This window comes from Syngnathoides biaculeatus, chromosome 2 (genome assembly GCF_019802595.1).
Source record: "Syngnathoides biaculeatus isolate LvHL_M chromosome 2, ASM1980259v1, whole genome shotgun sequence".
Classification (NCBI taxonomy): Eukaryota; Metazoa; Chordata; class Actinopteri; order Syngnathiformes; family Syngnathidae; genus Syngnathoides; species Syngnathoides biaculeatus.
Window position 1 is genome coordinate 26611511 of NC_084641.1, and position 17086 is coordinate 26628596.

The 17086-nt window shown below is 44.8% G+C and overlaps 1 protein-coding gene across 2 annotated transcripts in view; it reads right to left on the reverse strand.

Annotated features, from left to right (window-relative positions):
- LOC133513282 (protein kinase C and casein kinase substrate in neurons protein 1-like) overlaps window positions 1-17086 on the reverse strand; it is a 46242-nt gene that overhangs the window by 22086 nt on the left and 7070 nt on the right. Inside the window, exon 1 of one of the 2 annotated variants that reach the window (XM_061843932.1) lies at window positions 12956-13176. The exons of the other annotated variant lie outside the window; for it this stretch is intronic. The gene's annotated coding sequence lies outside the window, so the exon portion shown is untranslated. Of the gene's footprint in view, window positions 1-12955; window positions 13177-17086 lie in introns of those variants that run through there. 2 annotated transcript variants of the gene reach the window in all.

The following is a 17086-nucleotide window of genomic DNA, read 5'->3' on the forward strand; positions in this document are numbered from 1 at the left end:
CTCTGTTTATATTGGACTTCCGCTCCTACGGCGGGGAAGTCACAAGTGTCACGTGATAATGTTTTTTTTTTTTTAACCATTGCATTCCTTGAAATGTTGCATGTTGGGAAAGTAAACGGAAGACCCCTGCATTGTCATTTTCCATTGAGACAAAAGACCCAGTGAAAATTTTGATTGAGTTGCTTCATACCAATTCATTTTGATGAAATAATTTGGCTGCATCAATGTGACAAGATGATGTATCAAGTTGGGCGGCACGGTGGTTCACGGTGGTTAAAGTCACAGTTCTGAGGACCTGGGTTCGAGCCCTGCCCTGCCTGTGTTGAGTTTGCATGTTCTCCCCATGGCTGCGTGGGTTTCCTCCTGGTGGGCACTCCAGTTTCCTCCCACATCCCAAAAATGTGCAACATTAATCAGACACTCTAAATTGCCCTTAGGTGTGATTGTGAGTGCGGCTGTTTGTCTCCATGTCCTCTGCGATTGGCTTGCGACCAGTTCAGGGTGTACCCCGCCTCCTCCCCGTTCACAGCTGGGATAGGCTCCAGCACTCCTGCGACCCTCTTGAGGATGCGTGGCAGAGAAAATGGATGGATGGATGGATGGATGGATGGATGCATGGATGGATGGATACATCAAGTTGTGGTTGCTTGGTGCAGCTGGAGCAAAGTTGCCGCAGAGCTCCCCAACAAACAACTAACCGGTCCCAGAAAGAGTTTCAGAATTTCTAAAACCCAGGGCCAATCTAACGTAGCTCATAAGAAATATGTTGTGATTCATTCAACTTCGCGCAACCGATTGATATCCAAGATTCAGGTTTGCCCAAACGCTGGAATCAGAATGTTGTGTTGTCAGACATGATTGATGGAAGGAAAGGACTCGATTGTTGAAACATTTTAAGGGCCACCATAATCATCCTCATCTCCACCCAACGATCCATCGTTTCATCCATTAATTTGGGATTCATTCCCGATACAAGCAGCCGAAATGAGTTTCCGCCGCAGGGTGTCTGGGCTCTCCTTAGAGATAGGGTGAGAAGCTCGGTCATCGGGGAGGGGCTCAGTGTCGAGCCGCTACTCTTCCGCATTGAGAGGACCCCGATGAGGTGGCTGGGGCATCTGATTTGGATGCCTCCCAGACGCCTCCATGGTGAGGTGTTCCGGGCATGTCCCACCAGAAAGAGACCCCGGGGATGACCCAGGACATGCTGGAGAGACTATTTCTCTCAGCTGGATTGGGGACGCCTCAGGATCCGTCTGGAAAAGCTCGAAGAAGTGGCTGGGGAAAGGGAAATCTGGCTATCCTTGTTGAATCTGCTTCCCACATTACCCGACGTGGAAAAGCGGTAGAAACTGGATGGATGGATGGATGGCATTTGGAATTCTTTATGAACCTACTTGGGAAGTTGGGAGTAGCAAATGAGTGAACAATTTCGGACACAGCTTTGGACTCCAAGCACAAAGAGAAAATGTTAATTAAACCCAGAACTAAAAGGAACACACATTTGACTGTCCACACTGAGCCACTACAAGAACCACAACAAACCCATAAGCTCGTTACAGTAAGAAGATTTCACGAAGATGAACTAATTTTAACCTCCAGCACATGAACCCTTCAGACTGGTTAGACAATGGTAAATGAGAGTTAGATGCGGAATGATAATATTTCTTATGATGTGGCTAAAATCTGCACAGGTGGCAGGCGCTGCTCGGGTGGGGTTTGAAAGGCACCGAGGTGTCCATCGAGGGTTAAAAGTGGATCAACTCGATGCGGGACAGGGGGAGGTTTTTCATTGAGACATGGGTTTAAGCAGCGTGACACGGGGGTGACAGAGACAAACAGGGTGAGACAGCAGCGTCTGGTGGTGGTGACAAGCAGAATTGATTGACATGGAGGCGGTCGGTGGGGTGGGGGGTTTAACGGGGGACGTGACATGAAGGGAGGCGAGGTGAAAATGTGGCAATCCCAGGGGAGGTGGTCACAGAAGTAGGAGGACCGAGGTGAGTCGTCTCTCGCTCGTTGCCAGGGAACAGAGCTGCCTGGCGCAGATTTCGCCATCGTTCAGATCACCGTCCACATAGCAGCATTTACAGTATTTCCACCGAAGATTAGCATGTACAGAACTACAGTTTTATTATTTAAAGAATGAAAAACTCTCCCTGCTATCTTACCTGAGGATATTGGCAATGTGAAGAACTAATAGGATGACAAAGAGTTAGCTGTTGGTCAACCACAACTTCAATATGCAGTTTGCACTTTAGCAAACCTCACAGTGATTTGTTTGAGCAAAGCCTGGCAAATTTTACAATATTTCAACAAAGTAACAATGTCGATGATGACTTGCAAAAACTTCTAACTGCTATCATTGCTACCTCCTTAAATGTTTCATGTATTATTTGTAGCTGTCTAAAAGAAACCCCACTTGAGATGCTCATGATTGCAATGTGGGTGTTTTGTTTTTTTTTTTTTTTTTTGGGGGGGGGGGCAGTGTTTGAGAAGAGGCGTAGCCATTTACAACCATGTGGCCAAACTACACATACTGCACTATTTTTTTTTTTTCTGTATGAGTTAATGCTACACCCCCACAGAAATACAGAAAGAAACAGTAGGTTGGGCCACAATGCCAAATCCAGAAACACAATATAGCTGCATGTTATTGTTTCTGTATTTCTGGAGACTCCTATGAGGTTTAATATGGCAATAAAAACAGGTTATTGTTTAATTTTGGCAAACATTGCAGTAGATTTTACTTAAGCTATTATTGCGTGTGCTCACTCATTCAAAGTTTCAAAAGGTAACACTGTTCTTTGAACAGTAGTAGCTGTAGAAGGGTTAAAGTACTGAGATTCAAGGACCTTCACATCCATCCAAAACTCGAACTTCAGTCCTTTGTCATTGCGTTTTTATGGAGGCGCAGTGAAGGTACTCGTGGTCTAATCCAGGGGTCGGGATCCTTTTCGACTGAGAGAGGGATGGATACCAAATATTTCAAAATGTAATTTCAAAAGAGGGCGCCATGGTGGCTCAGCTGGAAAGCGTTGGCCTCACATTTCTGACGTCCTGGGTTCAATCACTGTCAATGTGTGGAGTTCGCATGTTCTCCCCGTGCCTGCGTGGGTATTCTCCGGGCACTCTGGTTTCCTCCCACATCCCATAAACATGCAACATTAATTGGACACTCTAAATTGCCCTTAGGTGTGATTGTGAATGCGGCTGTTAGTCTCGATGTCCCCTGCGATTGGCTGGCAACCAGTTCAGGGTGTACCCTGCCTACTACCCGTTGACAACTGGGGTAGGCTCCAGCGCTCCCCGTGACACTTGTGACCCGATAGAAAATCTTTGGAGGGAGCTGAAACTCTGTGTTTCTCAGCGACAGCCCAGAAACCTGTCTGATCTAGAGAAGATCTGTGTGGAGGAGTGGGCCGAAATCCCTCCTGCAGTGTGTGCAAACCTGGTGAACAACTACAGGAAACGTTTGACCTCTGCGATTGCAAACAAAAGCTACTGTATCAAATATTAACATTGGTTTTCTCAGGTGTTCCAATACTTATTTGCAGCTGTATCACACAAATTGTTAAAAAAAATCATACATTGTGATTTCTGCATTTTTCTTTTTAGATTATGTCTCTCACAGTGGACATGCAACTACGATGAAAATTTCAGACCCCTTCCCGATTTCTAAGCGGGAGAACTTGCAATATAGAAGGGTGTTCAAATACTTATCTTCTTCACTGTATTTGGAGAACTACTTTTTATTTTTACTTGAGTCATAGTACTCTTAGTTGAATATGCTAGTGTTTAGCTTTAACACAGAAGCCATGTTTAGCTTGTCAGCCCGCAATAGCAAAATGTCTGATGCTGTTGCTTTCATTTCAAACCGTTTTTTCCCCCCTGAGAAATAGACGCCATGTGTTGTGGTTCACGGCTCAGAACCAGAATAATATACAGGAAAGGATGACTGAGCTACCTCGTCATGAATGCCTCTGGCGATGTCGCACCAGTCAAGGTTCTGCATCATTCTTTGCCTTGTGAGGGATTTTCCTTCTCGTGTAAGCGTCCTTGTACATGGGTAGTATTTTTTTTCTGTCTGAGTCAACAGTAAATGCCGCACACTTACTCACCCATTTTTTAATTAAAGGGTCACTAATTGGTGGTGAACGCATAAATAAGTGATTAATCGATATGTATAATTAGTTCATCGTTTCAAAACTGAACTCATTCAGTTTATAATTTGTTGAGCAAAATTTTGAGCTCACTCTTCCAAAAATGAACGACCGAAATTTCCGGACTATAAGACGCGACTTTTGTCACAGGCTTTTCACCCTGCAGTTTACGCAATGATGGGCTTAATTTTTGTATTTTTTCTAACGGCCACTAGGGGCGCTCGAGCAGAAAACGTAAGAGTGAGACGGGTGCAATATATGTGTCAAGCAAGTTTAATGTAACTTTGCGTTTTGTGCGTGATTAATATTAGCATGAAGAGACCCTCATCATGGAAAATGCAAGAAGAAATACATATGACGCAACTTTCAAGTTTAAAAGCAATCGAGCTGGCTGATAAAGATGGCGTTGCATAAATTAATCGATGGTGAGACGGTGGAAATGGCAGCGGGAAAAACTGGAGCAATGCAAAAAGATGAAAAAAGCTTTTAGAGGTAATGAAAGCAGGTGGCCTGAACCGTGTTGCTGCCGCATCTCAGTGACTTTTACCGGTATGTTTTTTTTTAACCAGCCGTGTTAGCGTTGTGCTAGCATCTTACTGCCTGGTCACAGACACTGTTTGGAAAGAAAAGCTAAGGTATATGATGAAAACTTTGAAAAATCTTTCTGTATACCGTCATTCTTTGGAAATATCTCGTGTTTCAATGTGGGCACGTGCGGCTTATAGACGGGTGCGGCTTATATATGTACAAAATGTTTTTTGCTTTAAAAATGTACTGGGTGCGGCTTATAACCAGGTGCGATTTATAGACCAGAAGTTATGGTAATTTATAGTTCTCCATCCCTCCATCCATCCATTTTCTGAGCCGCCTATCCCCACAATGGCAGTAAGTACTCACAGTAATTTATGTATCTACTTTTTGTGACATTTTTGTTTGTTGGTGTGAGATTTTCATCATAAAATATGATCCTTGAGTCCGTAAACATTGGAAATCACTGCTCCGGTCAGATCATGTATTCTATTCATCCATCCATTTTCTTTGCTGCTTGTCCTCATGAGGGTCACGAGGAGTGCTGGAGCTTATCCCAGCTATCTTTGAGCAGCAGTAGGGTACACCCTGAAGTGGTTGCTAGGCAATTGCAGGGGACATAGGGACAAACTACCAGCCGCACTCACAATCACACCTAGGGGCAATTTAGAGCCCCCAATTAATGTATGTTTTTGGGATCTGTTTCTATAATCAACATTGTGTTGTTCTTTAACCGGAAAGCAGTTGAGACTTAATGTACAATACCTCTGCTAGCTGCAGTCAAGCAGGGCACACAATTTTGCATTTACTGCTTTGAGAGTATAATCAACAGTCACGTCTACAATATGTAGAATTCCCCAATCCACAGGACAACAACAACTCGTATCAAAAAAGGGAAAGCAATGAAAAGGAATATGGTCGTCAAATGATGTCAGTATGATTGTAATATAACCTTCTCAGTGAGACATGCATACGCGTGGAGATGGATGGACATAATGGCACAATTGGCATCGAACAGGCGTCACGGTGCCTCAGCTGGTAAATTGCGCGGAGTTTACATGTTCTCCCCGTGCCTATGTGGGTTTTCTCTGGGCACTCCGGTTTCCTCCCACTTCCCGAAAATATGCAACATTAATTGGACCCTCTAAATTGCCCCGAGGTGTGATTGTGAGTGCGGCTGTTCGTCTCGATGTGCCCTGCGATTGGCCGGCAACCAGTTCAGGGTGTACCCCGCCTCTTGCCCGTTGACAGCTGGGATAGGCTTCAGCACTCCCCCGCGACCCTCATGAGGATAAGCAGCAAAGAAAGTGGATTGATGAATAGAATACATGATCTGACCGGAGCAGTGAATCATATTTTACAATAAAAAATTCTCACCAACAAACAAAAACGTCACAAAAAGTAGATACATAAATTACTCTAAGTACTTACAGCCATCTTATAGAAGGCCTTTTTTCTGTCATGATGCCTCACTGGCATAAATACAAGAACAAAGATACATTATCCATTCATCCCTCCATTTTCTTAGCTGATTATCCTCACGAGGGTCGCAGGACTGCCGGAGCCCATCCCAGCTGTCAACGGGCAGGAGGCGGGGTACACCCTGAACTGGTTCCCAGCCAATCGAAGGGCACATAGAGACAAAGAGATGCACCCAAAATCACACCTAGGTGCAATTTAGAGTGTCCAGTTAACGGTGCATGTATTTGGGATGTGGGAGTAAACCGGACTGCCTGGAGAAAACCCACGCAGGCACGTGGAGCCCCTAGGTGTGATTGTGAGTGCGACTGTTTGTCTCGATGTGCCCCGCGATTGGCTGGCAACCAGTTCAGGGTGTACCCCGCCTCCTGCCCATTGACAGCTGGGATAGGCTCCGGCACTCCCCGCGACCCCCGTGAGGATAAGCAGCAAAGAAAATGGAGGGATGGATGGATGGCATCGAACATTCCCACCACCTTCCTCAGCCACCCTTTGTTACATCATCAATAGGACTAACTATCCGCTCACTATTGTACGGCGTTCTGATTGCACCCAGCGTCCCTGCACGTTGCTGCAGTGGTTACGTAACAATCCGGGCTTTTGCCACCAGCCTCCCAGTGACAGCGCGGAGGAGGCGAGAGGCGACGGGGGAAACAGACTCAGCGTGATGGCGGCTGATGAAAGACTGAACTGTGGAGGGACAGAGCGGTACGCCGATGTTGACACAGGTGGACGGAGCTTGAGGAGAAAGCACAGTTTGTGAAGAACGGCTCTTCAAACGCATCAGCTGTCCGCCGCGTTCTTGTCATTCGGCTGCCGATTGCTGCGCTGACTTCCGATCTTGCGAATTTTAGCGCGCTGCTCAAAGGCGGCGATGCATATTGGAGAAGAGTGCAGTGTGGGGGAGGTGGACACATTACAGATCACTTTATGAACTAAAAATGGATGGACAAAGCTCCACATTTTGTTCATGCGACAATATAATCCAAGATGACCTTTCAAATCTTGTTGCATTTTGTTTGGTTGCCTTGAAGCATTGTTTTCATGCAAATGTCGCAGAAATCAGCATTTCGATTTAGCGGTCAAATGGAATGCACCTTGTTCTCATCCTTTTTTACATTTTTTTTTATTTTTTATGAATTATTTTTGAGCAGGGGTGTCAAACTCATTTTTGTTCCAGGCCACATTGTAGTTATGGTTACCCTCAGAGGGCCATTATGACTGTGAAATCATAAAATTCTTTAATCGCCTCATCATCCATCGATCCAACCATCCATTTTCTTTGCAACCTATCCTCACGAGGGTCGCAGGGAGTGCTGGAGCCTATCCCAGCTGTCAACGTACACCCTGAACTGGTTGCCAGCCAATCTCAGGGGACATCGAGACAAACATCCGCACTCACAATCACACCTACGGGCAATTTAGCGTGTCCAATTCATGTTGCATGTTTTCGGGATGTGGGAGGAAACCGAAGTGCCCGGAGAAAACCCACGCAGGCACGGGGAGACCATGCAAACTCCACGCACAGGCGGGGTCGGGATCGAACCCGGGTCCTCAGAACTGTGAGGCCAACGCTTCACCAGCTGAGTCACCGTGCCGCCCGGCTCATCATATTCGCACATAAAATGTATAAACTAGTGTTGGAATAGGATAAGCAGCTCAGAAAATGGATGGATGGATGTTTTGGAATTAGAAATCAAGTTTTATTCATGTTTAGAAACAAACAAAAAAATGCTTGCAACATCTCACCACTATCATTTATGATATGACAATTTGAGGTTTTGGTACAGATTTTAACAAGAATCATGGACGTTGACACATGTGATTTGGTTCGCGGGCCACGTAAAGTTATGTGACGGCCCGGATCTGTCCCCCAGACCTTGAGTTTGACACCTGTGTGTTAGAGGGACGGATTATGCTTGCTATTAATTGGCGACCAATCCAGGGTGTACCCCACCTCTCTCCCAAAGTCAGCTCATGAAAATGAAAACAGGCGGTATGAAAAATTGATGGGTGGGTTGGAATTGCTTGTGAACCAAATGGAGATGTCAAATTTCATGAATCGAGGTAAAAAAGGTGCGAATTTAATAACTGTGAACTCTGAGTCATGAGTTGACTGTGAGGCCAACGCTCTAAACTGAAGAAACAAAAAATATGCCGCCATTGATTACAGCAAGCAGCAGTTATGTTAGATTTCATTTTTCCATTGAACTTCTTGACAGGTACTCGTTTTCAAAACGAAATACTGATTAACTGGACGTCATCAGTCTTCAAACACTTCTGACTACGTGATTTTGGGCATAATCCCAATTTGGCCACAAAGTTGTGACAAGATTTTTACCTGGAACGATTTTCTGAAAATGTTTACACAGTGGCTCAGCTCGAAAGCATTGGCCTCGCATTTCTGAGGTCCTAGGTTCAATCCCGGCCCCGTCTGTGTGTATTTTGCATGTTCTCCCCGTCCCTGAGTGGGTTTCCTCCGGGCGTTCCGGTTTCCTCCCACATCCCAAAAACATGCGACATTAATTGGACACTCTAAATTGCCCCAAGGTGTGATCGTGAGGGCAGCTGTTTGTCTCTGTGTGCCCTGCGATCGGCTGGCAACCAGTTCAGGGTGCACCCCGCCTCCTGCCCGCTGACAGCTGCGATAGGCTCCAGCACTCCCTTGTGAGGATGAGCATCTCAGAAAATGGATGAATGGATAGACATATAAAGTAATACCTTTAAATCACACTAAACTATCATTGTTAAAGTAGCAATGTGACAAGATTTTATAGTGTGCCCAGATGGATGATGAGTTTGCAGAGCGATTGAGCTTTTCACCTCATGAGGGAAAAAAAAAAGTTTTTTGGGGGGAAAAGGTTTTTGTGACGTTTGCATCAAATCTGGTCCAAAAAAAAAAAAAAAAAACGCCTTCAAATGAGTGCAAAGCAGTACAACGTGATTATTTCTCAACATATTTCCTTGATGTTTTCATTTCGTCTGCTGTTAGGGGAACCCCTTCTCGAATTGGCACCAAACTTTGAGTTAGCAAGGCAAACTTCCCAAAGGGTTTTCTCCAAGTCAACGTCAAAACAACGGTGCCATTTCGAACGTGCCCTAAAAACTGGACTTTAATAGCTTCAATGCAACATTATTCGCAAACAAGAGCAGCGTGGGTAGTAAAATCTTTTCAAATGTGGACTGCAACATTATCATGACTGATACATTTGAGAACTACTTGGCAAACACACTCAATCCTCATCTGCGTTTCAGTTTTATATCATTGTGAGTCACACATATTTTAGTTTCAGATGGTTGGGAAGCACCTTTTAGAGATGGGGTAGGTAACATTTCGCAGATTGCGACAACACCGGGAAGGATATTTTGAGATGGAGAAGTAGTATCAGCGTCCTTTTGCATGCTCCTATCTTTTATTTGCATTCCATGCGTGAGGCATGCAAATGATACTTTAATGAGTTCAGTGGCTTCTGTGTTCTATTTTTTGCATTCCTATAGGGATAATGAGGACATCGACGTAGCCATGTGCTGAAAATAAGGGAGAGTAAATGATGACTGCAATGAATCTGACTCATCTGGAGATATGCGCGACAACTGTGAGCCACATCTACCGATTCTGGCAGAAAACATGTTAAAACTTCATTCTGCAGGTTATTATCCATGTAACGACACAATATTCCCACAGGGATGCCGAACGGTGTCGAAAAACAAGCACATTCTCAACTCTTTTGCATCTTAGTAACAAACAAGGAATTGAACCTCAAATGTCCAACTGCACAAAATTATTTCTCCAAGATTATTTCCATCGTTGGACAGTAAGAAATAAATCAAACAGCTGCACATCAACAAAAAATGCATGATGAGCAAATTCACATGCAACTTTGTTTTTACAATGATTTAGAGTACGCAGCACGGTGGGGCAGCTGGTAAAGCGTTGGCCTCACAGTTCTGAGGTCCCGGGTTCGATCCCGGCCCCGCCCGTGTGGAGTTTGCGTGTTCTCCCCGTGCCTGTGTGGGTTTAAACCGGGCACTCCGGTTTCCTCCCACATCCCGAAAACATGCAACATTAATTGGACACTATAAATTGCCCCTAGGTGTGAGTGTGCCGTTCAGGGTGTACCCTGCTTCCTGCCTGTTGACAGCTGGGATAGGCTCCAGCATGCCCCGGAACCTGTATGAAGATAAGCGTCAGAGAAGATGGATGGATGGATAAATTGCCCCAAGGTGTGATTGTGAGTGCGACTATTGTCTGTCTCGGTTCAGTTCAGGGTGTACCCCGCCTCCTGCCCGTTGACAGCTGGGCTAGGCTCCAGCACGCCCCGCATCCCTTGTGAGGATAAGCAGCAAAGAAAATGGATGGATTGGGTGGATTTAGAGTAAAAGCACAGCTGATGCAAAGTATCCTCTCCGCTTCCTTGACACGGGATAGCATTTTCCCCCATGTGTGCTCTCTGTTTGCACGTCACCCTTTTCCTCACACCCTGTCAGACACCGCTATCTCCACCTCCAACCGTCGCGCTGCACTCACCAACTCTTCGTATCGCAGGGGATTTGGGGATGTAAGATGAAAAAAAAAAAAAACAAGTTCTCACATTGTCCTCTGTGGCCCACACAAGTGATGTGACAACGACTTAAAGGTCACGATGAAAAAACATATTCCCCCGGGATACATCATCAATCCGGCATTCGAGAGTCCTCCCAAGATTAAAAAAAAAAAAACCAAAAAAAAAACCAACTAAAATACTGTAACTTCAAACACTCCTGCTAAAATAGTTATTTATGGAAGTAAATTCGTGCCACCAGGATTTGAATTAGAAATGCCACAGAAAACAGGTTTGAATTTGAAATGCAAAGCGATCACATTTTCAACAACCGAACAGCCAGCCAATCACAGTTAGGCTTTCTTAGTCACGTGACATCACATACTAAGAAAGCGTTACTGGATTGGCTGGCTGTTGGGTTCTGACCTGCACCCTGCCTGGTGGCACAGACGGTGAATTTTAGACAGCGAATTGTAGCCAGAAGAGTCACTGCTGGTGTAGTGGGACACACGCCTGCCTTTGGTGTGAGCAACGTGGGATCGATTCCCGCTCAGTGATGGTGTCGATATCTGCCCTGCGACTGACCGGGGACCAGTTCGGGGTGTAGCCCGCTTTGCGCCCGAAGCGAGCTGGGAATGGCTCCGGCTTTCCCGCAACCCTTGTGAGGATAAGTGCCTTGAGTAATGACATGATATTGATTGTAGCAACTATTGAAGATGTGATCGCTTTTCATTTCAAATTAAAATCCTGGTGGCACAAATTTACTTCCATAGATAGATAGATACTTGTGAGGATAAGCGCCTTGGATAATGACATGACATTGTAGCCAGTTAAAATTCAGACAGCGGGTTGGAGCAATTATTGAAAATGTGATCACTTTTCGTTTCAAAATTAAAATCCTGGTGGCACTAATTTACTTCCATAGATAGATAGATTGGACGGATGGACGAAGAGATAGATAGATAGATAGATAGATAGATAGATAGATAGATAGATATAGATAGATAGATAGATAGATAGATAGATAGATAGATAGATAGATAGATAGATAGATAGATAGATAGAAGATAGATAGATAGATAGATAGATAGATAGATAGATAGATAGATAGAGGACAACTTCTTAATAATTTTTTCCTGTCCAATGAAACAGAATTACCCCCACCCCCACCCCGATGGTACGATCTTGGCCTTATCTTGTCTTTCTTGGGGGGCACCTTGGCTCCTGGCAGCCACCCACCCACGCATTCAGGACGTCGGACAGTTCCAGATTGTTTGACCTGCCGGTCACCTACTGCGTCACCCTTTGATAAACGACCGATCTCGATTGAAAACTGCACCCACAAGTGCCCTTCAGGGTTCCATGTGCTCCTTATTGGGGGGGGGGGGTATATCTGATGCAAGGCTCGGGCGGTGTTATTTGTGAGCTGCGGCATTTCCCTTTGGACAACGTGTTAAGCAGCCCTTAAAACAACGCATGTAACAAACGCGTAAATGTTAACATTCAGGATGCGCCCGTGCGATGTTGTTTGTTCGCCACGCAGAGGCAAAAAAAAAAAAAAAACAATGACGGGAGAGATGACTCCTTGCTGAGCAGAGAAGCAATTACATAACGGCACAGAGGCGCGCTCTCATTTATATTCCTGACCTCATAAAAATACACCCACAAAAAAAAAAAAAACTTAACAGGTAGCGATTTTGCACCGCTATTAAACACCTATTAAGATGCTTGTCCTTTGATTGGTTTGATATTGTGCCTGGAAATGAAAATAAATTGAATACAAATATGTCCTTCCTTTGCAGACATGGCCACCATCGTCTTCTACTACAACAACATGGTTCTAATTGCCTTTGAGGCATAGGACGTGTTGCCAAATATTGAGACTCACTCTGTTTTTTTTTGTTTTTTTTTTTTTGCAAAAAAATACATCAAATACACATTGCAGTTTGCGAACACATCAATACAAATAAAGAAAAAATGTATTTAGTTGAAAAAGGGAGGTGATGTAAATGGCGTGCACGCTAAAACGACAACAAAAAGGCGACGTGACGCAAGCTGCTTCTCTTGAAAACAACACCGCGGACGATCAAGCGTGCATAATTTGTGAGCTACGGCGTTCCCATTGAAAGTGCATGATGGCCGCAGCCCGATGAGGATGAGATTCCTCTACCCAAGCTTCAGCCTCGCGCGAGGATGCTGTTTCGCGCTGATCAAAAACGACGCAAAAAGTGTGACCCGCCGTCTTACCGGATAAACGCAGCTTGCCGAGGGTGCACCGAGTCCGGGCCGAGCCTGGTCTGGAAAGGAAGCAGTATTTCCCCTCGCGGTGACAGAAGGTGACCCCCGCGTCCTCCGCAAGACTCTGCAGCACCGATCACGATGCACGCAGCAAGAGGGAGCTCCACAGCACAGGCGCGACGTGGGAGGATGGCCCCGCGCTTGCTTCCGTCACAATGGACCGCGCAACCGGGCTGCAAGAGCGAACTGACGCAACCAATTTGTATTATAATAAGAATATAATAAGAATAATTATCGCCCTTTCTTTTTAGTGTAAATTTAATTTGACAAGCATCGTTTTAAAGGCTATATCCCCAAGTAGAAACGTGAACAAATAGTTCATTTTATTAGTAGTATTTTTTTTTTTTTTGGACACATTTAGGTTGTTTCAATCACTTGGATGGAGCCCAAATACATACTTTCATAACCAATCACCGAACAGATCGGAAGAAGAGGGCGTCGCCCAAAGCCTTGTCAATCACGTCCACATGGCGCACGCTCCGTGTGTGTGTTTAGAGGGGGGCGGGGGGGTGTCTGGATTTCTTTGAAGAGTCCTCTCAGTGGATGCATTGGTGGTGAGCAAATGCTGCAAATGGATGCGCTCGTTGCTGGGCAACCAATGGGATCAAGTTCAATCAAAAACGTGACTATGCTCGGAAAATGTAATTCTGTCCCCTTCCTCGTAAAGATTCATTATCATGGAAATGAGTGGTAACTTTTTGGGTTTTTTTTTTTTTTTGCAACATCGTTAGCAGCCATTTTTAGTGGTGCAGCACCCATATAGTGAATACAAATAAAATCCCAATATTTGACATATTTTCAAACTCTGCATTCTGTTACGGTTGTCCCTATTACTTTTGATACAGACTCAAAAAATGAAGAGGAGACACCTGATAAGAGTGGCTGTTGAGGATGGAAGTAAATATGTGCCATTAGGATTTGAATTAAAAACGCCACTGAAAAGTTTGTGGTGTATTTTTGAATACATATTTTGACTACATTTTAAAATTCATATTTTTATTTAGATCACATTTTAAATAGCTGTATTTTAGTTTAACTTTTCAATGTTAACACATTGGCGGTGTGGTGGAGAAGCTGGTAAAGTGTTGGCCTCACAGTTCTGAGAACCCGGGTTTGATCCCGGCCCTCCCTGTGTGGAGTTTGCATGTTATGCCCGTGCCTGCGTGAGCTTTCTCCGGGCACTCCGGTTCCCTCGCACATCCCAAAAACACGCGACATTCTACACTCGACACTTTAAATTGCCCCTAGGTGGGATTGTGAGTGGGGCTGTTTGTCTCCATATGCCCTGTGATTGGCTGGCAACCAGTTCAGGGTGTACCCTGCCTCCTGCACGATGACAGCTAGGATAGGCTCCGGCACTCCCCGAGACCCTGGTGAGGTTAAGCGGCAAAAGAAAATGGATGGATGGATGTTAACAAATTCGGCATATAAAAAAAAAAATCAGCTTCAAAATTCAAATGCAATATTTTCAGTCTCCTGAGATTCAACTGGCTAAAATTCGCTGTCTGAAATTCAAAGTCTAAATTCAGTGTAAAACAGGCAGGGTTACTTCAGTTCACAGACATTAGCAAAGGATGTCAGAACCCAACACCCAGCCAATCCAGTTATTCTTTCTTAGTCACGTGACATCACATATATAGTAAATTGTGGGAATCAAACAGGGAATTCTCAAAATGGTGACACTGGGCAAAGTACACCACTGGTGGAAGCAGGAAACATCTGGTGGCCGGGCGGGATCTTTCACCCCAGTCGAATACGGATTAGTTGCGAGTGCGTGACAGGCCGTCAGTGAAACAAAGCAGTCGATAAGCAGCGTGATGAAGGAAAGGAAACCACCCGAATAAAATTAGTCTGCGCCAAAAAAAAAAAAAAAGAAGTAACATTTTAAAAAAAAACAGAGAATTCCGGTGTCACGGTCGGAGCGCTCCCGGTGCTGAAAAGTCTCCTTGTGATTAATGCGCATGCGCGTATATTTTGTAAACCTCCGACCAGTCTGTAACATCCCCATCCATGCTTCTTCAACATGTGCCATTCGACAACTTATCGCCGAGCGTTCATGTTCGCTATGGACGTCTCAGAAAGACGAACACAGCGAACGTATATACATGTGTATATCTTTTTATCAACTTTTGTTTTAAGGTTAGGGTTAGGTTATGACATGTGTTCCATCTTTGATACAATTACATTTCAATTAAATGAGAATGAAATTCAATAATATAAACAATTGAGTAAAAAAAGAGGAGCAAGGTGTACTCCCGTATGCGCAGTACTGTAATTTGGAATCGCATCACCTCAAGCCCTTCTCGCCCGTTTCCAGACAATGCGCCGAGTGATGCGTTCAACTCCCCCCGCGGGAATTAACAGCGGAAAGCACAAATTTATTGTGCTCAGAAGCTACAGAACAGAAATGGGCATCAGTCAGTTCAAGAGCAATACGAACATGGAAATATATGTATTGTTTAATCTTAAACTAAAACGTCAAAACAATGGGAACCTCATTTGTTATGGAGAAAAATGATTCATTCATTCATTCATTTTTCATCAAACTTATCCTCACTCGTGCTGGAGCCTAGCCGAGCGATCTTCGAGGGCGGTGCACCCCCTGAACTGGTCGCCGGCCAATTGCAGGGCACATATAAACAAATAACCGTTAGCACTCCCATTTACCCCCACGGGCAATTCTGACTCTTCAATTAACATGCTGTGTGTGTTTATGGGATGTGGGAGAAACCGGAGTACCCAGAGAAAACCCACACAGGCATGGGGAGAACATGCAAACGCCACAGAGATGAGGCCGGCCTTGAACCCCGGTCTTCAGAACTCTGGGGCGGGGGTTTGCTACCCGGTCGGCCACCATGCCGCCTGAACTGAACTATCCATCCATTCATTTTCTGAGCCACTTATCCTCACAAGAAGTGGTAGGGCCTATCCCAGCTATCATCAGACCCTGAACTGGTTGCCAGCCAATCGCAGGGCACATGAAGATAGACAGCAGTCGCACTCACAATCACACCTATGGGCAATTTAGAATGTCCAATTAATGCATGTTTTTGGGATGTGGGGGGAAACAGGAGTCCCCGGAGAAAACCCACGCAGGCACGGGGAGAACATGCAAACGTCACACAGTCAGGCCCAGGATATGAACCCCAGTCCTCCAAACTGTGAGGTTTCCTCCCATATTCCAAAAACATGCAACATTAATTGGATACTCTAAATTGCCCCGAGGTGTGATTGTGAGTACGACTGGTTGTCTCAATGTGCCCTGCGATTGGCTGGCGACCAGTTCAGGGTGTAAGCCCGCCTCCTGCCCGTCGACAGCTGGGATAGGCTCCAGAACTCCCCGCGACCCTCATAAGGATAAGTGGCGAAGAAAATGGATGGATAATACAGGCCGGGATTTGAACCCCGGTCTTCAGATCTGTGAGACAGATGCTCTAACGAGTCGCCCGCCGTGCCGCTACACATTCTATATTATTCTATTAATATACTGTATGTGACATTTATACCTCTCAATTTGCAATTATCATTCAAATGGAACTTGCTTATACCTGTATTATTGCCGCACTTACAATTCATTCTAATTAATTTCTCTCCATCTTAAAGCTACAAACGTGTATTTCAATAGAGTTTTTATACATTATACATGGCGGTTGTATGATAATTCATCATTACATGGTTATATTTCAATGACTTTCCACTTTGCACTATGACTTGAATAGAAAGTAGAAAAAAAAGAGGAGCAAAATGAGTTGCAAGGCCGGAAAGACGTCGAGCAAATGAGTCATTTTTTTATTGCAAAGAACAGCAGCTAAGACCTTGCGATAAAAAGTCTGTCACGTTGTTGATGACAAAGCGGTTTTCAACATAGAACACAAATTTATTGAGACTGGGGAAAATTTTGTTGGAGCCGAAGAAGTGTAATGTCATAAGATTTGATGAATGATTGACCAGCAGTACTTTATTTGCATTTGAGTCTTTCGTGATTTCGGGTACAATCCCAATTTGGCCACAAAGTTGTGACTAGCTTCTTATGTTCATACTTGGGTGGCACATAGCCTCAGCTGGAAAGCGTTGGCCTCA